General features: G+C 40.7%; 1 protein-coding gene across 2 annotated transcripts in view; it reads right to left on the bottom strand.

Moving 5' to 3' along the window:
* The window catches only part of LOC111869049 (neuropeptide CCHamide-1 receptor), a 324,526-nt gene that overhangs the window by 224,987 nt on the left and 77,750 nt on the right, over positions 1 to 21,789 (bottom strand). Inside the window, exon 2 of one of the 2 annotated variants that reach the window (XM_033753263.1) lies at positions 16,225 to 16,339. The gene's annotated coding sequence lies outside the window, so the exon portion shown is untranslated. Of the gene's footprint in view, positions 1 to 9,320; positions 9,429 to 16,224; positions 16,340 to 21,789 lie in introns of those variants that run through there. The other variant, XM_023860247.2, reaches the window with a different exon arrangement.

The raw sequence follows: 21,789 nt of genomic DNA, 5'->3' as shown, positions 1-21,789 counted from the left end.
AACAAGGTTATTGTCTTCTTTGTTGCTGTAAGTAAAACTCTCATAAATGGCGCATAACACACCTGAATGTGTATACAAAATATTTATTCAATCACTCCGAATTGTGGCATCATTTTTATATAATGTTAAATAAATATATAAATACATTCACTGTGTTTATAATTCAGCCATATGTTCTTTATAGCAATCGATGTTAAACAGCCCCCCCCCCCGTTTGCTTGGATTACACCTTTAATACGCCTCTTCTCTTGGTCAATGAAAATTCGAATGTTAGCTTTCGGTACCCGAGTTCACATATTTCCAGATGTTTGCTGCAGTAATTCCAGGGACAGAAATGATTCTATACGGGATTTGTACACCAACTGTTTAATTTAGTCACGTACATAACAGCCTCTCTAATTAAAATCTGGAGAATTTGGTGGCGGTTCTGTGGATTTCACAACTTCAAATGTAGCTTTCAGCGACACTTTCAAAGAGTTGTACATGTTTAAGTACATTCTACAAAACTTGTATGAATTTCATTCGAATCCCTACAGATATTAAGGAACAGGGTGTTGAGGAGAATATCTGGACCGAAGAGAGATGAAGTGACAGGAGGTTGGAGAAAACTGCATAATGACGAGCTTCATAACTTGTACTCCTCTCCAAGTACAATTACAATGATCAAGATAAGGAGTATGAGGTGAGTAGGGCATGTCGCATGAATGGGGAAAAGAGAAATTCATATAGGATACTGGTGGGAAAGCCAGAAGGAAAGAGACCATTGGGAAGACCAAGGTGTAGTTGGGTGGATAATATTAAAACGAATCTTAGAGAGATAGGATGGGATGGTGTGGAATGGATTGATCTGACTCAGGATAGGGACCAGCGGAGGGCTCTTGTGAACACGGTAATGAACCTTCGGGTTCCGTAAAATGCTGGGAAGCTCCTGCATACCTGCAAAATTGGCGGTTCCTCAAGAAGGCCTCAGCTCAATGAGTGACATGACAAAGAAAAATTATTTTTTATGAAGAACTTGGTATGTCTGTTTTACTCTTTGGAAGTTTTAATCATAATATATTTTAATTATTGTGTCTATGAAATTCGTAGATTAATATTGAAACCGAAATAGTCTTGTGCTCATATTAAGTGAAAAGCTTGGATTTTTATTGCCCCGAAATTAATTTTCTGGACGTGTAATCATGATTTGTGATCTGTCAGAACCATGAAGACAGGAAAATAAAGAATACACACCTTTTTATTAAACAACTACGACCATTTGAGGCGCTCCCATCCATGGGCACGAAAAATTCTCTCTTCCAGTACAAGACATCATATAGTCCGTTGGAAGTAAACAGACGTTTTGGAGGGAAATGACGCCCCGAACTTGAAGCCTCGACGTATCACCCAAGAAAAGAAAACAGCGGGAACCGAAACGTCTGCTGCTTTTCACTGGCTACACGCGTTATATCCCAGAAGATAGAACTCTTCACTAAGATCAGTTTTCTAGTCTTGTTAACGTTCCTTGTTTCCACAGTACATTCAGAACAACTGAAGACTTGTATCTGTAGAAATGAATGTAGAAAACATGAATTCATGTCAGTCAAATGCTGAGAACACGTTTTGATGTCGACAAGTACCGCTTATATCGACATTTTTCACCAATTCAGAATTCAAGGTACTGTCAGTGCACGTTGTGGGCCTCTCTAATTTATGCAACTGATGAAAGAAGATTTAAATAAACAACGCAAAGTAGAAGAGCAAAGCCTGACGGACATTCTAAAGGATCCTTCTTTTTTCCCACTTCTTCAATGTAAATACCTTTGTCCGGCATATGATCTATTTCATGTTTGGCAACCTACAGTGTTATTAATGCGAAAATAAAAAGAAAGTAGCTCTGTACCAGAGAGCATCTCCGGCTACTAAAACGGAGATCAGTGAAGGGATGGATGCATGACATGTTTTGTCCCTCGGTTTGTTTGTTCTGAGCGAAGTCTTGTCGGGGATATCTAGCAGCGGAAGGGGCGAGATATTCGATGTGACAGTTGAAGGGCTTTGTGAAATATGCTGGAGCCTAATGATGAAAATGATCTAGAGGCACCGCGTGTAGCGTGCGATGTTCATGCATTCGCATGAGCAACGCCTCGATGGACAAACGACAGGGTGCTTCAAATATACCTTCACCATTTCTTCACTATTTTCTTATTTTACGAAAGATTTTAATAGGGTTTATTACATTTTATCGTGTCATAAATCGAAAAGAATTTGAAAAAAAAATGTTCATTGCATGCTTGATGTTATTAATTGTCCATGGAAAATACAGGCGTAGATTGCAGGATAATATTAAAATATACCTTAAAGTAAAAAAGTGTAAAAATGTGACCATTTCTTATTTTACGAAAAATTTTATTTGTGTTTATTACTTTTTATCGTGTCATAAATCGAAAAGAATGCGGAAAGAAAAGGTTCATGGCACGCTTGAAAATATTAATAATTCCTGAAAGGTAAAAGTGTAGGTGGCAGGATAATATTAAAATATACCTTAAAGTAAAAAATGTAAAAATAAAAATTGGATTGTTTCAAGTAAAATTCCCTCCCACTCCCCGAGAATTTCTGCTCGAGACAATACATGTCATTATGCTGTTTTACAAGAAATCCTTCAGGAGTCTGACACAAAAGCACAACATAAATTTATGACATGGCCAAATAATATGATGAATGTGGAGCAGTCGGTGGAATGAAAATTGGCAGGGGAAACCAAAGTACTAGGAGAAAACCTGCCCCTGTGCTACTTTGTGCACCACATATCCCACATGACCTCACCTGAGCTCGAAACCGGGTCTCCGCCGTGGGAAGCCTGCGACTAACCGCCTGAGCTATAACATGGTCATGACTATGGACTTGATTCAGTTTTCAGAATTAATGAATTGAGAACGGTCACGGGACATAGAATCTAATTCCTGAAGGAACAATTAGTTCTTGATATGTTAGTTATATTGTGTAAACGCCTGAATATTAGCTGTTGATATAGGAACAGAAATCGGAGAATAGCAAACGTCCCAGTCGAGATTCGAACTTGGTACAATCCCGATTGACGTGAAAAGCCATATCTCCAATCTAAACTTTTCAATCATGTGTACATGAATTAATAATGTGGCATGCCGCCTAAAAGCGGAATATCTGAGTCAGAGAGAGAGTCCACTGTTAGGCAACGGCTCAGCATCCACGGTTCTGCATCGTTGTTCGAGTGACAAACATGTTCACCACAAAGCATACATAACAGACCTTACCATGGAAATGAAAACCAGAACGGCGGTTCCCGCGGTAACGAACACACTAGTTACCGGTACATTGCTAGTGGGGTGGGACTAAGTCCCGCATTGAAATACGGAAAGGAACCCTTGAACAAAGTGTCTTCTAGGCCGTCCGACTAACGAACATAACAGACCAAACAGAACAGAGCGAACAACAGAAGAGAGGAGAACAGAGGAGAGAACAGAACAGAGGCGAACGGAGCAGAGATGAGAGCAGAAGAAACGACGTCAGCTAAGAACCAGAAGACGAAAGACCAGTCAGGGTACATCGTCTGGAAGACATTCTTTTGTGGTTGTAATTGCAGCTGTGGCGGTCACGGTAGCCGAGAGGTCTAAGGCATGCACTGTCTTCGCTCGCTCGGAAGCCGGGATCGTGGGTTCCAATCCCACTCAGGGCATGGATGTTTGTGTGCGTTTTTCTGTGTTTGTCTACAGGTAGAGGCCTTGCGACGAGCTGATCACTCGCCCAAGGAGTCCTACCGAATGTGTAAGATCTAGAAAAACCGAAGTGAACGGAGTTCATGGAGGTAGGCCTAGGCCCACTGGGGCTGTAGTGCCAAGGAAAAAAAAAATTGCAGCTGTAAACAACATAGCCAGTAAGCAGCTTCACCTAATCCGGAACCCATTAATTTCTTGTCGCTTTACCAGGATACGTGACAATATTATCACATGTAGAAAGCTTTGACCGGCTCTAGAATATTTCTGGACTTACTCCGGGTGAAGCCCTTCATTGGGAGCTATACAGCCCACCTGCTGACAGAGTCGTANCCCCCCCCCCCCCCAGACACACAGACCCACACACAAAGAAACCCATGGGATTTAGAGGCTCTATCCGGTCTCATTTTTGTTTTGTGATAAAGGAGTGCTGACTCCATCAGAACCGTTATACTCGTACAGAGTTCGTCAACAAGGACCCAGGAAGATCACAGGCGGAGTACATGTAGGCCTACAGAAAAGGTATGCCTGTCCAGAGGCAGGTAAGCACGTTCAACAGGATCACAAATTTACGAGTGTGTACAACGAGTGGAATTATAGGTGCACAGTTTTTTTTTCGGGAAAAAATCCAGACGAGAACATGATATTTTTCGATGCTCCATCACAGAGATAACATAGAAGATGCCTGCGTGATAAGGCACGAGTATTTGTTTGCCCTTTTTATTGAAGCAGATAAAACTATAACCCTGTGTGAAGGTTGTTGCGTATTTCAAACAAGTTACAGTTCAGAGCGCTGATAAAAGTCGAAGCTTCTTCAGATAAAACCGAGCAGAAAGCAACAGTTTTAATACAGTTTATCTGAACATAAGTATTTCTGAAAACTATATAGGTCAAGGGACGACGGCCACAATGAAATGGTTAGCACCCCAGATTTTTATTCCGGTGGGGGCGTTCAGTTTCGAATTTTGACATAGTAACCACTTTCCGCCGCTCACGGTAGCCGAGCGGTCTAAGGCATGTACTGTCTTCGCTCGCTTGGAAACCGGGATCGTGGGTTCGGCTGTTTCCTGTGAGGTACGAACTGAATTCTTATATATTATTCTTATACACTGCCGGTCACGGTAGCCGAGCGGTCTAAGGCATGCACTGTCTTCGCTCGCTCGGAAGCCGGGGTCGTGGGTTCGAATCCCATTCAGGGCATGGATGTTTAGTTTGTGTGTGTGCGTTTTTCTGTGTTTGTGTACAGGTAGAGGCCTTGAGACGAGCTGATCACCCGCCCAAGGAGTCCTACCGTATATGTAAGATCTAGAAAAACTGAAGTGAACAGAGAAGTTCATGGAGGTAGGCCTAGGTCCACTGGGGCTGTAGTGCCAGGAAAAAAAAAACTAGACTTTCCCTCCAAATTGCTCTACTTAAAGCCTGCAATACTGTATAGGACTGGACACAACTGAGTACTTTAAATAATTTCGAATTCCTTATTAACAGTAAACTTTCAGTTTGATTCTAAATTATTTTCGGGGTTTCCTTTTAGATATCACGGAAACCCTGACAATAATTTAGAATCGTACTGTATTGCTAAACGTTGTAAGTTGAAGGAGTTGTTGGGTAAATAAATTTAATATATTAATTTATTTAACAACTGCTCCAGCTCACGCTATGTAGCACCTTCACCCCACATGCATTCTACATACTCTGTCCATCTTATCTTCATTCTTTTGATCATTATTTGGCAGAGAGATAGAACTACTGAGCCGATCACAGTGGCCGCGAGGTCTGAAATGTCTTCCCTCGCTCGAACACTGGGATCGTGGCTGCGAATCCCACTCGAGACAGGGATGACTGTTTGTGTTGGGTGGCGGCCTTACGATGGGCTCATCCCCCGTCCATGAGGCCTAGCGACTGAAGTGAAACGACCGTTTCACGGACGCTCTATGCTCCAAGAGAGAGAAACAGGAGGAGGAGGAGGAGGAGGAGGAGGAGGAGAAGAAGGAGGAGGAGGAGGAGAAGAAGGAGGAGGAGGAGGAGAAGAAGGAGGAAGAGAAAAGTGCTGAAATTTTCACTGTGCAATTTTTGTCTCCTTTCCGTGTCATTACTGCAAATGTTCCTACTGAAACAATGCGTTCTTTTCGTGATTTTACTCCGGGTGATACATATCATTTCATCAGATTCTTTTTAGTTTACTTCCCAAAAGGGCAGAACAGAGAACCGAGTTTTAATTTCGAGAAGTGCGCAACCAACAGTTAACGAAAGGAATATTTTATAGAAGTTGAATGAACCCATGTCTATTTCCTACATCAACTATTAAGATTCTCTGCACGTCCTTCCTACATCCTGAGACTTGAGTGACGTCATCCCGTCGCTCGGCCGCACTTACAGAGATATTTACCGAAGTTTATAGTTTGCAGATTAAAAGAACTGGACTACAAATTACGAATAATTTTGCACAATCAACGAAATTAAAAAGAAGAATTAAGAAAGGAAAATTTTCCCGCTTAACAAAATTACGCACATTTTCCTACTATGCTATTTCATATTTTTGCATAAATATTCGGATTTAAGAACGTCGTATCCTGGAATGCGACGCCGTGCAGATATTATGTTAACCGACGTTCGGAAGAACGTATCGCCTCCATTTTATACCCTGAAGATGGAGGCTACACATTCCTCCGAAACGTCGGTTAAGAGAATATCTACACGGCGCCACATTCCAGAAGTCGGACTTCTTCATAGTCACTGCCATGAAAACCTCAAATCTCATGTATTTGGATTTAGTTTTTTTATTCTTTGTAGAGAGGAATATAATACTGCAAAGCTAAAGACACTACAAATTTTACACTGAAACATCAGAGCTTTTTATTTTGCATTTCGTCTAAAAGCAAAGTAGAAACAAAACGTTTCAAATAAACCTCGTACTTCGTAAAATTTACGTTTTATATCAGAGACATTTAAAAGTTTTAATGAATGTTATGAAGTTAACTTCCGACACGCGTCTGCTTGTGATAGGCACTACACTTGCTAAACTTTGGAAAATACTTGATCTAAAATAGATTCTATTCATGTGGACTGCCTATGTGTTCTAGTGGTCAGAGTTTCTAGCAACAGACCTAGAGGGCCCGGGTTCGATTCCCGGCCCCTATCAGATTTCGTGAGTAGTGGGTCTGGAACGGCGTCCTTTTGAAACTTAGTCGCTCATTCCATGAAGCAGCGTGCTTCCTGCGAAACTAAGAGTTGCTCAGACACTCAAGAAATTCGCAGCATTTAGAGAACGCGATACTTCACAAGAGCCTGCCACTGGTCCCTATCCTAAGTCAGATAATCCAGTTCACGACCTTCTTACTTATCTCTTTAAGATTCACTTTAATAATATCCAACCATCTACGTCTAAGTTTTCCCTTCAGAATGTCCTATAGAAACTTTTAATGTAACTTTTCTTTTCTCCCGCATGAGCCGGGATAGCGCAGTCGGTATAGCGACTGGCTACGGGCTGGACGACTGAGGGGTCGGAGTTCGAGTCCCGGTAGTGTCAAGAATCTTCTCTTCTCCAAATAGTCCAGACCGGCTCTGGGGTCCACCCAACCTCCTATCCACTTGGTACTGAAGGCTCTTTCCCGGAGGGTAAAGCGGCAGGAGCGTGAAGCTGACCGCTCACTTCCAACTAGTGCCGAAGTCAAGAAAATGTGAATCAATACACGTATCAGCTTAACATCCCGGCCGCTTTACCCCCGGGGAAATAGTCCCCGGTACCCACTAGATAGGAGGTTGGGTGGACCCCAGAGCCGGTCTGAACGACTTGGAGAAGATGAATTTTTTACCCTACCAGGACTCGAACTCCGAACACTCGGTCGTTCAGCCCGTAACCAGTCTCTATACCGACTACGCTATCTCGGCTCCGATGATACGGATACAATATACAAAGAGCACGTCATATTAATGGAAGGAATATTAATTCATCGGCATATTAAGTTGCCTGCGAGCCTTGTGAATGTCAGCACTACTCTGTAAACATTCCCTTTCTCAACTGCCTGAAAATAAATTTGTATTATAAAGTTATAAAAAGCGCAGGTAAATCTCCTCAGATACAGAGTTAGTGATATTTCGTATATCAAGTAATTAAAACAGGGAATTAATTACATAACTTAGTTTAGTTAGTTATGTTAGTAACTGGCTGGTCGCCGCTCAAGGAGCATTACCAACTATCGGTAAGATTCATTGTTTCAGGTAAATTCTGGGATGAGAACAGATCAGACGTCCTAATTACTCAAAGCAAGAAGAGTAAGAAGTTATACGAAAAATTAATCTCGACAGCCGTCGTTTACATATGGCATATACCCTATTTTACTTTACAATCAAGAAATAAGTATGAAGAAAGTCGTCTTCTGGGTTTTGGCGCCGTGTATTCTTCGTTTTGGCCGACGTTTCGGAGGAACGTATCGCCTCCATCTTCAGAACAGGTGAATGGCTTGCTACTGCTCTCTGCATTCACAAGCCATTCACCTGCTCTGAAGATGGATGCGATACGTTCCTCCGAAACGTCGGCCAAAACGAAGAATACACGGCGCCAAAACCCAGAAGACGACTTTCTTCATAGTCATCGCCGTGAAAACCTCAAAACTTAGAAGAAATAAGTATCTTCGTATATATGTACAAACCATATTTTAAAATATTCCCCAAATTTATTCAGTTATTTACTCAGGCGCAATAAATACAACTTCACCATATATTTACGTATTCAGTGGCCTCACTGGACTGCCAGACCAAAAGTGGGAATCTAAATTTTGTGCGTCTGGAGGTAACTGCAAATAAAATACAATATATATTGAATTTACTCTGTGGGTCGACATGAGAATTCCCTTAGAGTGCCCTGTACCGTATTACGAACGAGATTTCTCGTCAATAAAAATTAGCTACTTCAGTTCTGGGCAAATTTTGTGTTTCATAATAAAAGACAAACACTTCTACCATGTCTCTGACAGATGAATTCGAAAATTTACAATTCTTCAGCAGTGACAGTTACAAGTAATCGTGGCCTTAATATCACTTTTAATTTAATTAAATATCTCCTTAGAGCAGATGTCTTCTGAAGAAATTCTGATATTTGCTTAGCTAGTCCAAGAAACTCTGTGCCCTTTTTGAAACCTCAGGGCTCGTTGTGATAACAAGACCACTTCCTTTGGATTCTACCCTAATCCGCTTGAATTCAGTTTACGTCTTCGTCAAAATATCCAGTTTTATATACATTCCCAGGCATTCCTGTCCCTCATTTCGTTGCTTTGTCATATAAGTCAAAAACTCTGTATACATTTCTTATTTCTGCGGTGGGTCTTAAATGTCCTATCCAGCTCGTCCTTCTTATTTCATTACCTTAATAATACGTGATGAGGAGTAGAGATTATGAAATCTCTCATTACGTTATTTCCCCCCTTGTTCTATTACTTTCTCTAGGAACAGTCATTTTCTATGAAGCCTGTTCTCAAACACCCTCATTATACCTTTCTTTAGGGCGACAAACCAAGTTTAACATGTTTGTAAATCAACAGATAAACAACTTTTATGTTTCTAACAAAAATTAGGAATAAAGACAATTTCCTTTACCTTCAAACAACTTTTTCCCCACTTGTACGTCACTCGGCCATCACGAATCAAAAGTTTCCGGACGTTTCTAGTGAAATGAGGGAGCGAAGTGGGAGCCTTCCTGTCTCTCTGGCGTCACGACGGACACTGGTGCGGCGTCCGCAGCTCCAGTGTGCTTAGACGCCTCGCGGCATGCGGAGGAACCTGCGCATTTAGCTGAGCAACGTCACTCTAACGCGACGTAAGTGAATGTGATGAAATTAGCATAAACGGGCCTAATGGTGCACCTCCTTCAGTGACTCATGCAATTCGTTAATAACATGTACGTAATAAGTTGTGATATTTATAAGGGAAGAGTCATAATTTAATTTGTGTATGCACGCTTAAGAGAAACAAAATTCTTTCGTACCCGATCTACGCACTAATCTGCTTTGGATATAAAGGTGAAAACGGTAGGATAATAGTCACGATATTAGTGACTATAGACGGGTTTTGGATTGATGAGCGGGTTTTCTTAACTCTTTCATACAGCGCGTGACTACACTTTATAGTACACTGTTACACATACACACACACTACTGTCCACAGTCACGTCTTCACTGCCGTTGCTTGGTAACAGCTTCCAGCTGCGGATTTTTCCATTCTTCTGGATTCCAGCACTATCTCCGGCTTTAACTACCAGCTTCTAAGAGCAGCAGCTCACGACTGAACCGAAGCTGTCATCTAACTAAATCACTGACTGACTGACTGACTGACTGACTGACTGACTGACTTCAACAGCCAGAGACAGAACCAGAGTTACTTTACGACTGGCGGTTCACCGCCAATCAGTTACTCTTGGCGACAACCCCTTCAGACTCACGACAAATAATTTTATTTTCCGAGTAAACACTAGAAGCTATAGCCCTTACGTAAGATCTCATCTGATGAGAGGATGGGTCTGTCGTTTACAATTGCTGCCGGCACTCGCCAGCGCAGTTATTCTCAGACCTGAGTGCCGCCGGACTCATGACCGTATTTTACTGTCTCAGCTTCGAGACTCCACCAACCTACAGAGCCAGGTCACCGAATTCATATAACCCAGGAGCAGGGTGGCCCAGTTATACCCCCAGGCACTGGGTTCCCTTTTCGTCGCCTCCTACGACTTGCAGGGATACGGCGGATATATTCAACCTCGTCACTGCAAAACAGCGAATTGGCCCAGTTTATAACATCTCGGCATGGGCTGCATAGAAAATATTATTCCTCTATTGCAATTTACAGGCCACTACCTAGTAACGTCCGTTATATGGTTGCTTATTTTTCAGTCGTTGCCTAGCAATGTGTCAACACGCCACAATATTAAAATTGATCTGGAAGGATAAAGGCATGATGATGTGGATTCATGTAGCTTGACATATGGCTGCTGTGACGAAGGCAGTACATCTTCAAGTTCTATAAATATCAGGGATTTATTAACCATCTGAGCGGTTATTTGCTTCCAAAGAAGATATTTGTTCCGTGAAATCTCTTAGTCAATGTCAGTATGGGACTTCATGCAGTGTGTAGACCCATAACGTGCCATCAACATACGTGTATGAGGTAAACTAGAACACCAAAACAAATGAAAACACAAAAATTTCAGATTTCAAAACTTAGGTTTCTGGCTTCTTTTCAAAATATATGTACTTCTCATGAGATCTGAGGCTCACATGGCAGTGAATATCACGATTATTGCCCCCACCTACTTACCACTGGAAGTCGGGATAGCTCAGTCGGTATAGTGACGGGCTACGGGAAAGATTTTTCTCTTCTCTGAGGCCCACCGAGCCGAGCATCCTGTCCAATGGGCATCGTCGGAGATTTTCCCGAGGTTAAAGAGGCCGGGGATTGAAACTGACCACTTACCTCCATCTAGTTCAGAGGTAAAGAATGGTGGAGCTATACCGCCACTCCCCCATATGTCTTCATGGCATAGTGCTTAATTAATTAAGCAAAGGTACATTATCTTAAACCTACTCACCGTTCACGAGCAGAACCTATGTATAATGCCTTTAACACGGGATATTGGAGATACATAGCTCTCTCTAAGTTGAGCCCTAAGCTACACAGCGTGAACATAAGGCTCACTGAAAAAGGAAGAATCCTCAATAACACGCTACATGCGCGAAATGTACATTTAACTAAAGGCCAAGCATTCATAAGAGACAAACGCATCTTCTCGTCAGAGAGGATGTTACATAAGGACTATTACCGCAAGAATTCAGTTGAAAAATAATCGCTGGTCGTAGGTCTCAAGGGGCTTTTTATTTATTGCTAGTGGGGTGGGACTAAGTCCCTTGTACTGCGGCCACTTCTGGCCTATTGTACTAGCCCCAGATGATAGGTGAGGGTGATTGTGGAGCAATTGGTGGAATAAAGATTGGCAGGGGAAACCGAAGTACTCGGAGAAAACCTGCCCCAGCGCCACTTTGTCCACCATAAATCCCACTTTACCAGTCCTGGGATCGAACCCGGGCCGCCGCGGTGGGAAGCCAACGACTAACCGTTTGAGCTATGGCACGGCCTCTCAAGGGGCTTGATATTAAAACGAATCGATTTGCGGGTAACCGCCAGTCACAAATTAACTTTGACTTTGACAGCGGAGAATTTTCCATCGTCCGAAGCGCTACTACGCAACGGCTAACAAAGAAACAACGGACTGAAGTTCGTCAGTGTACTCATTATAGCAAAATTAAATATTTGTACAGAAGTTTAATGTGTGGTTGTCTCTTCAAGTGTCGCTACTGAATAATTTTAAAAGAACCAGTTTTACTTTCTTCTTCCTGGAATACAATTGATTGTTCGTTTTCATGACGAAAACGGTATTAGAGCGGCACTCCCATCCGGTACATCGTAACCTAAGGAGACGGCCCGATATAAACCTTCCGGGAGCGTGTTATACGTAGAAGCTCTTTTTACGATCGAGAAGAGGATAAATTATGGCACCTAACCTAACAGTTTCCTCTAACTCTGATGGACATATAACAAAGAACGGTCCATTACCTTTCCAACCATAAATATAAACCTAGAAATTGTCAGCACCTCCACAAAATGCTTTCATTCATCTTTAACGCTGGAGTAATGACCTTTCTATATACGTAACTTTACCAATAACACACAAATGTTCTAATTAAAGGTATAATATGTATTCTTGCGGTCAATTAAATCCAAGTTGATTTCTAATTCGAATACTAATTATCTTCTTCCAAAACCCTGGAACTATATTATATCCTGAGGCAGATGAACCAATTACAATCTTCACCATATACTTAGTTACTCATGGAGCTGGGCCCTTCTGGAGGAGCGGCCAATTCTGCAGCTACTCAAGAATTTCGCAGCATTTTATGGAACCCGAAGGTTCATTACCGTGTTCATAAGAGCCCTCCACTGATCCCTATCCTGAGCCAGATAAATCCAATCCATATGATCCCATCCTATATTAGATCCATTTTAATATCGTCCACCCACCTACGCCTTGGTCTTCCCAGTGGTCTCTTTCCTTCTGGCTTTCCCGCCAATATCCTATATGCATTCCTCTTCTCCCCCATTCGTGCTACATGCCCTGCCCAGCTCATCCTCCTTGACTTGACCATTCTAATTATATTTGGAGAAGAGTACAAGTTATGAAGCTCCTCATTATGCAGTTTCACCATATAACTAAACTTATTTAATATTATCCTTCCATCCATAATAAGGTCTCGAATATGGCAATTCTGCCGAAGGTTTCTTAATCAATTATTACTTATTTTTTTCAATTTTCTGCCTGCATAATATCTCGCCAGTTTCATCCTTGATTTAGAGCCTTAATGAATATGACGTAAATGGTACACATTACGAACTTACTTTTTATTTAATTTTCTCCTTTCAACTTTTAAATCAGCTACCGTAAATGAGAACTTATTCTTTAGAAATTTGTTTCCAGACATTTTCAATTTCTGTAGAATTTCAAGTTTTCACAGAGGCGAAATTTTACAATAATATCTTCTGGGTTTAACACCGCGTGGCTCGATAGATGCTAATCGAATTTCAGACGAAAGTAAGGCTTACTGTCTACATGTTCAGGGTCGAAGAGTAAGCCAAGACAAGAACCAGTAAAAGGCAAGCAACAATTGCGAGCACCAGTTGCTCTTTGGTCTTTGATTGTTCAATGTCTGGTTTGTATTTTGACTTTGAAGAGGGAAGCAGTACATTTCTCCGAAACGTCTGCGAACTTTTACCGAACCACATGGTATCATAACATGTCATTTTTTTAACATTATTTTTCGTTCAAGAGCGAGAGAAAAAAAGATCACGCGGTCACAAAACAACAGTTATAAATTTCGTCTTTCTTAATCTTTAAGCTATCATGCAATTTGAAGATCTCTGAACACAAACAAAGCAACAGTATAACCAGTGCGACAGGATTCAAAATTCTACGTCACTCTGACATACATAACATGCATGTAATAACACTACATTGGTATATATGCGGGCTTAGTATATAACACGCAAACACGCATTCCACGACACAGGGATGCAGCCCAACAACATGCAACATCAGCAAATATACGCACAGATAAATACATTCCAGTAAGTAGCTCGTGACTACAATAAAGGAGAACATTAAAGAAATTTTAATTTTAATTTTAAATATATTTTAATTAATAATCAACATCGCGTTACTGCCCGATATGGAACGGTAACGTACGGTGGAACAATTTTGACAAGGTAGACGTGCATCTTAAGAAGGGCATATACGGCCGAAACCTGATATGATAGAGAAGCAGGACAAGACAATAAATTGCATTCGAGATGGAAATATGTAAGAAAAGTTAAAGCTATCCCTGTAACAGGCAGTGGAGGATAATAGGTTTGTGAAACGTCGAGGTTCTCACATTTTCTAGATAATCGGCTCACAGACGGCGGTGAGGTCAGACNGAGACGTCGAGGCTCCCACATTTTCTAGACAATCGGCTAACAGATCGCGGTAAGGTTGTCAGCCTTAAGCGCCGGCCACACTTTACCCTCTAAGAATATTCCTGGTACTCATTTCTTTTAGAAACTGAGTCTATCCCAGGGCCATAGTGAGGCTGAAAGGATTAGGTCAATTGAAAAATCCAATGGTTTCATCGGGAATCTAACCCGCGACCTTCCAACTTGTAGCATAGTGCCTCAACCAACTATACTACCGCATGCCCCTGAAAATGTCTGTATACAAATAGATTTGAAGACAAACAATTCTAATCTTAACGGTAAGAAGGATCCATTGAATTTAACTTCTTTTGAATTTCCTGAAGGTTGTCGATGCTGTCACGAACTCAGACAATACGAACAGCGTCGAGTGATGGGTGGACAGATTAATAATGATTTGGAAAGGGTGTGGGGGGAAACAGTTGAGGTCTAACTGCTCTGCTTTCCAGAAATTTGGATGGATGGATTAAGGAATGTCCAGAAATCCTCGGTCAGGTTGATCGGTGCTCTGGCGCAGGTTGGAAACGAAAACATTTCGAATAAAATCCAGGAGCGTTGCAGCTTGAGACAACTTTCCCGGTTTCGGTACGTTATTCTCGTTAAAAAATATCTTAATTATGTTACATTTCTGTAGAACTTATTATTTCCATACTGTGATTTTGTTCTTCTGTCGAGGGCACGTAAAAATGCAGCACCTATGGAAAACACCCGTGTCCTGAGATGTAACATTCTGTAGTGCAGTGGCTGTTTACCCACGTTTAGGCGCAACGTTCAACGTCCATATTTTAGTGTATTACCATTCTTCTACCTTGAAGATGGAGGCAGTTCTTCCATCCGCAACACTGGTATGTGTCTCTGAGACTACAAGGAATTGTATCTTAAAAGAGAGTCTCTTTAGTAGTCACCGATGTGAGAAACTCAAGAAAGATTTTTATCCTTCATTTCTTATTAAAAAAAATAAAGTAGGCTTATGCGATCTCCATGCTGTCTGTGTATCTCCCATTTCAACGTTTGAATAGCCGAATCATTCTTTATGAATCTCAGTACGTGTATCACGGCACACGAGGCCATTTCAACAGCGTACTTCATAAATGTCACCCATCAGTCTCTCTGTATGTGCATCACCACAACGTTGCTAGGCAACGGCTCAGCAAGAACGTTACCGCGGCAAGGAGTACGCATGAAACAATATAATTATTGGACGCGTCATTTTTAACGTGGTCCATGTTGTATCAAAGGAAAGTAGGCGATGTATTCCTCTCACAACTTCTTGTTCTTGGTACAAATTTCTACACCAGCTTCCGAACGTACAAAGATTAGCGAAATACGCGCCGAAGTGATATCCGATACAGAGGAGTTCCGACAAAATAAGCGATGCAGTGAGGGTCACGTGTCAGACCTGCTGTAAACTGTAATTAACTTGAAAGTTATGAGGGACGAGGGAAATGGTAGGTATAACATGGAAATTATACGACAAAGCTAGGGTTTGAGGATAGGAAGAGAAATAAAATGTAACCTTATGTTCAATTAGAAACCAACGACAGTAAATCTTATGGAAGCGAAAGGTAGCGTCCGAATTTTGAGGGCAATACTAGCAACTGGAATTAAAAGAAGATTAAAACTGAAAAAAACAGAATTACAGTGTTATAAAGTAAAGAAACTTCTTCCACTTTATAAATAAATGATTTTAAATTTCCTCCTATCTACCAAACTAGAGAACGCCATGTTCCACCAGACCGTAGACTTAATGCCACCCTTGGGAAGATCTCCAATTTCACATACCGGGAAACATTTCAGTTAACTCTTCTTTTATGTGAGTTATAACATGGATTCCTTGCAACACGTCACTTTAATGTTGCTTTTACTCTGGTTGGGCTTTGTTTCACCATTTCAAAGGAATCATACTTCCATAAACCTCAGAAACGCAAGGAATTCATGAAGTAAGGTAACTTACGTTTCAAGTACCCCCATCTTCTTTTTCTTCTTCTTGTGCCTCTTGTCTTCCCCATCTCGCACGGTTCTCCTACGGGATAACTACCTTCTGCGCACCAGATGAATGTAGCACAAACCTGGAGAAAACATTAAAAATATTAATTACCGAAAAACATATAAGTAACATAACATCCATGCAAAATAACTAGAGAATTGGTTAAAATGTAATTGAATTTTATGATTTGGCACAGGTAACATTAAAGTCCGTCTGTCATTGGACGTGATTATGACCCAGTTAAAGTCAGTATAAATTTCAATTACATATTTCTATAGAACACACTGCCGGTCACGGTAGCCCAGCGGCCTAAGACATGTACTGTCTTCGCTCGCTTGGAAACCGGGATCGTGGGTTCGAATCTCACTCAGGGCATGGATGTTTAGTTTGTGTATGTGCGTTTTTCTGTGTTTGTGTACAGGTAGAGGCCTTGCGACGAGCTGATCACTCGCCCAAGGAGTCCTACCGAATGTGTAAGATCTAGGAAAACCGAAGTGAACGGAGAGTTTCATGGAGGTAGGCCTAGGCCCACTAGGGCTGTAGTGTCAAGGAAAAAAACAGAACAGATTTGACTATTGAACTTCCGTTGTCTCGTCCTTCTGGGCGGTTTCTGCGAGTTTCTTAATTTATCAATGTTATTAAGAGTCGTGTAAGAGCTGTCTTCTTGTTTAAAGGTAAAAATTAATCATTAACACCTTCAAGTTTTGTGAATAATGAATGGAAAACTAACGTAATTAACGACACGGCAATAAACTATATTCTTTTTAATAGTGTTGTTGAGTTCTGATATATCTTAAATTTGCATCCTCCCTGTCGAAATATTTGCTCTAAAATGCAAGTCAGCACTGGCAAATGTTCTTTTCTTAAATTAATTAATCTGTAAGACATAAAGTTTAATCTATCAAAGAGGTCAATGTAATTATAATTTACATTAATCTGATCAACGTAGGGAATAGGGGCCGCGCCATAGCTGAAGTGGTTAATCGCTGGCTTCCCACCGAGGCGGCCCGGGTTCGATCCAGGTCTGGTCAAGTGGGATTTGTGGTGGATAAAGTGGCGCTGGGTCGTGTTTTCTCCTAGTACTTCATTTTCTCCTGCTAATCTTCATTCCACCAAATTCTCCATCATCATACTTTTCTTTTCCTTGGCACTACAGCCCCAGTGGGCTAGGCCTACCTCCATGAACTTCTCCGTTCACTTGTTTTTCTAGATCTTACACATTCGGTAGGACTCCTTGGGCGGGTGATCTGCTCTATCTGTACACAAACACAGAAAAACGCACACACACAAACTATACATCCATACCCTGAGTGGGATTCGAACCCACGATCCCGGTTTCCAAGCGAGCGAAAAGAGTACATGCTTTAGACCGCTCGGCTACCGTGACCGGCCTAACATCATACTAGGTCGCATAATTCGATTTCCTTTATACGAAGCACAAATAAAACTTTATCGTGTATTTTAAAAAACGGCACTTTCGAAAACTACATTACCTCATCAAAATATATTTCGATACAGTAAACGTTTGATGAGGTATAAAGGAAAGACATGGCGATATTGCCTTATTTTTAATTAGAATACAACTTATACTTCTCTGTAATGAAGATTGTCCACAGCTGCCTATGGTTAGTAAGAGATACATCAGCAATCCTTACGTTATGATCAATAAATTATTTGTTATTTATTTAACGACGCTCTCAGTAATTCAGGCCACATCAAGTAGAAAGACGAACAACTGATACAGATTCTCATAGAATATATTTCGATAACCTTTCTCTGTTTACTTCTCCCCCTCCTTCCTTCCATTTCCTCCTCTTCCTTCATTTCTGATTTCCATCCCTCGTCCTCGTATGTACTTATTCAAATAACCTACATTTTCACATTCCTATCAAAAAATCTAAGGAGCAGCTTCTTCCCTTTGCAATCAGTCCCATGTCATGCTCCGTCCTCCACACAATCAATGGCTTCGCAATAGAATTGCAAAGACAATCAACAGTTGCAGGAACATCAAAGGCTGATGTCACAAATGAAAATTATTCTCGCTGACTGTCATACCCTAATTGTTGTCAGCAAACAACATCCGTTCTGTTGGAGTCAGGAAGTTAGCAGTAACATCCGGCAGTCGAGACATAGAAGATTAATTTGTTTCACGTAATGAGTGTGAGAACGAGACACACACGCATGCGCACACATACATACTCTGCAAACGTGAGTCAACGAAATGCAATGAACATTCATCCAGTTCACACAGCCCAATTATTCTACCGAGGTCTACTAGTTGTGTCTGCGCAGAGAAATTAATTCTCATTGGCTTACTTCTTTTGGAGTGTTTAGGTGAGAAGGTGGTGTGTGGAGATTTCACCTATTGACATTAGCAAGCATCATCTTGGATTTTAGCATACCTCCTATGAGATCTGACAATAAAGTTTGCGAGCTCGCCACTGTGCTTACCGTGGCAGCAGTGAACAGAAACCTCAGTATGGTTTGATGACGTTGGCATATCAGCGTTTCACAGCTGTGTTGTTGTTGATCTATGGCTGTCTCTTTCTGAATGGCGTCTATTATTGTCTGAGTGTGTTTTGGTGTGCTGTTGCAAGAATGTCAGAGCTTGAATTATAGCAATGAATGAACATTAATTTTCTTGTTAAACTTGGCAAGAGTAGAAGCGAAATCAGAGAGATGTTAATGCAAGTTTACAGGGATAATGCTCTGAAGAAAACAGTAGTTTGCGATTTGGTGACACGTAAAAATCTTGCATGATCAATAAAATTAGTGGCAACTTAAAGTGCAGTTATGTAGCAGTAAAGATCCTGCATGTTTCCAGATCAGTATATCACATTGAAATTAAGTACCGAATATTTCAAAACAAATCGATAATTACACTCTTATTATCTAATTTTCAGCCATTAACACCGGTTCATAATTTTTGTTGCCTCCACTACATTAATTTGATCTCCCCTTCAGCGAGGACGAATGGTCACGAGTGATTATATGAACTGTACACGTACGAGTATATAGATCCCCCCCCAAAAAAAGATAAAAAGTAAAAAGATATCTGAGAACAAGCAAAAGGGTAGAGTTCAAAAGGAAACCAGGTAAGCCATTCAAGTAAAGATGAATATTTCAAAATTTATTGTATTTTATTGAAGTACGATGTATATGTATATGAAGATGTAAAAGGGAAACAGAAGACAACGAAAAGTTGCAAAAGAAAGGAGTTAGTATGAATAAAAGACAAATAAGTAATTGAAATTAATAGAATATAAAGAAAGCAAATTGGAAGTAGAGAAACTGGGAATAAAAGAGACGGTTTCTGAATAAGAACGAAATGCCTAACCCACTGCTCCGTTGCTGTTCGTGTTAACGTTTTAAATACAGCCTTCTATTCAATGGGTACCGGGGTCTGTTTCAGGGAATAAAGCGGCAAGGGCGTGAAGCTATCCATTCACCTCCATCTAATGCCGAGATTAATTATGATGGAGCTGTATCTCCACTCCTCCTTACGTCTTCACAGCGTGATGCATAATTAATTAAGGCGAGTGATAACATGTTTTCACTGGCCCTACAGCCCCCTTGGGCCCTGGCCTCTGATTTTCAGTTTTATGATTATGTTACAGACGGTAGGACTCCTTGGACGGGTGATCAGTTCGTCGCAAAGCCTCTACCTAAACACAGAACACAAACACAAAATAAATACCATACATCCGTGCCTTGAATAGGATACGAACCCACGATCCCGGCTTCCGAGCGAGCGAAGACAGTACATGCCTTAGACCGCTCGGCTACCGTGACCGGCCGGGGGATAACTTTACCTTACCAAAACTTACGTTACTAACACTTCAAAACAGATAGTCCTGGGATTTATCTCAGATCATATTTAAGTGTTTAGTAAGAGACAGCGATTAATCACATTAGCAACATTAACAGATCTTTATAATGGACGTTCGTAATATGCGCTGAGGTTCACGGAATTTTTAAATATTCAAATTAGATTCAGAAATCTAACTGTGGAAAAATAAGAATAGTTTCGTCACCTGGAGTTTCAAATGATAAAGCGTCAAGTGGAACTTTATCAAATTTCACAAATACAGGAAGGCAGGGCACCTCAAGACAAAAAGAAATCATATATAGTGACAAAGGCCATGCGGTTGAGTAAGAAAACCAAAGAAGAAGCCCTAGATCTATAGTTTTCTACCTGGAAGAAATTTATATATTCGCCGAATTTTCATTCTATATTTTCCACAAAAATTACCATTGCTCAAACTAATAAAGTGTCAAATAGCTACCGTCTTACGAAATGTGTGTATGAATTCATATAAAATTGGGAATACTTAGAGCTTTCTTAGCGGTGCCAAAAATGTATCGCTTCACCTACTTACCTGGACCTACTGTTATTTAAGTAACGTTTTCGTGCCGTCCAGGCATACCTAGTCCATCACAGGGGACCTAAAATTTACGCGACATTTCACAAAATGTTTTCTTTACAAAATGAACGAAACGTGGTGTAACACAACCACTTAACAAGAAGACATTACAGACAAATTACTACTCAAAAGCAAATAAATCAGAAGCAATGACATATTTTAATTTCCATTATCAAAATATTTACATAAAATTACCATTATTATGCAGACCATTCCGGGGAACCCTTAAAATATTTCGTTTACATGCAATGGATCCAAAAATCACAGATCAGAGACCCCTTTCCCCGCTGTATCAACGCTCTCTTTCGGTAAAATAAAGGCCATGTGACAGTTTCCACGGAGATCCGAGTTTCATAAAGCACATCATAATTGATTTTATATTTACTGAAAGAAAATATAGTCTACAACGGAGAATAAAATGCAAAAAAAATATTTCATTCAAACTTTAAATGAAAACAGGATAACATAATTGACACTATCACGGAATACATAGTGGACCGTGAAATCTATAGTTTCATAAATTGTGATTAAATTTAAAATAAATTGTAACAACAGTTTCGTTGTAAACAAGGGAACAGTAATAAGAAGCATGAAGGCTCAGTGGTTTCTGTGAAAATACGTTGCTATAAAACGATAAACGCTAAGAAATGCATACTCTTTCTCTGCCTTGATAATTCTACATTCNCCATCCTTCTCCAAGACCACACTTCGAAGCTGTCCAGGTGTTTCTGATCTACTGCCCTAAGTGTCCAAGTTTCAGCCCCATACAGAGCTATGCTCCAAATGTAGCATTTCACTAGTTTCTTTCTCAAATTTAAGTCCAATTTGCTGGTAAAAAGATTCTTCTTCTTGCTAAATGCAGCTTTTGCCATGTCAAGTTCTACATGTAAATATCAAAATGAAGGGCGACTTACACAAACCATCTCAGTACTCTCCGAGCGACGATCAGCACACCACTTTTAAAAGCCATGAGATACAAAACTGCAAGCTAAATGATAGGAAATGCAATGAGTTGCAATCTGTATTCCCACCTGAGCGGACAATATACATTGTAATATGAGACTCCGGCTGAACAATTAATGTCAGATAACACTATACAACATCTATA

Source organism: Cryptotermes secundus, unplaced genomic scaffold (genome assembly GCF_002891405.2).
Source record: "Cryptotermes secundus unplaced genomic scaffold, Csec_1.0 scaffold70, whole genome shotgun sequence".
Lineage (NCBI taxonomy): Eukaryota > Metazoa > Arthropoda > Insecta > Blattodea > Kalotermitidae > Cryptotermes > Cryptotermes secundus.
This window is presented reverse-complemented; position numbering and strand designations above follow the sequence as displayed.